This window comes from Mus musculus, chromosome 4 (assembly GCF_000001635.26).
Source record: "Mus musculus strain C57BL/6J chromosome 4, GRCm38.p6 C57BL/6J".
Lineage (NCBI taxonomy): Eukaryota > Metazoa > Chordata > Mammalia > Rodentia > Muridae > Mus > Mus musculus.
The window spans coordinates 27,893,080-27,894,094 of NC_000070.6; positions in this window are offsets into that span (position 1 = coordinate 27,893,080).

Here is a 1,015-nt window from a genome sequence, read left to right on the forward strand (position 1 = left end):
AAAGACACCGTCAATAAGACAAAAAGACCACCAACAGATTGGGAAAGGATCTTTACCTATCCTAAATCAGATAGGGGACTAATATCCAACATATATAAAGAACTCAAGAAGGTGGACTTCAGAAAATCAAATAACCCCATTAAAAAATGGGGCTCAGAACTGAACAAAGAATTCTCACCTGAGGAATACCGAATGGCAGAGAAACACCTGAAAAAATGTTCAACATCCTTAATCATCAGGGAAATGCAAATCAAAACAACCCTGAGATTCCACCTCACACCAGTCAGAATGGCTAAGATCAAAAATTCAGGTGACAGCAGATGCTGGCGAGGATGTGGAGAAAGAGGAACACTCCTCCATTGTTGGTGGGAGTGCAGGCTTTTACAACCACTCTGGAAATCAGTCTGGCGGTTCCTCAGAAAACTGGACATAGTACTACCGGAGGATCCAGCAATACCTCTCCTGGGCATATATCCAGAAGATGCCCCAACAGGTAAGAAGGACACATGCTCCACTATGTTCATAGCAGCCTTATTTATAATAGCCAGAAGCTGGAAAGAACCTAGATGCCCCTCAACAGAGGAATGGATACAGAAAATGTGGTACATCTACACAATGGAGTACTACTCAGCTATTAAAAAGAATGAATTTATGAAATTCCTAGCCAAATGGATGGACCTGGAGGGCATCATCCTGAGTGAGGTAACACATTCACAAAGAAACTCACACAATATGTATTCACTGATAAGTGGATATTAGCCCCAAACCTAGGATACCCAAGATATAAGATATAATTTGCTAAACACATGAAACTCAAGGAGAATGAAGACTGAAGTGTGGACACTATGCCCCTCCTTAGATTTGGGAACAAAACACCCATGGAAGGAGTTACAGAGACGGAGTTTGGAGCTGAGATGAAAGGATGGACCATGTAGAGACTGCCATAGCCAGGGATCCACCCCATAATCAGCATCCAAACGCTGACACCATTGCATACACTAGCAAGATTTTATTG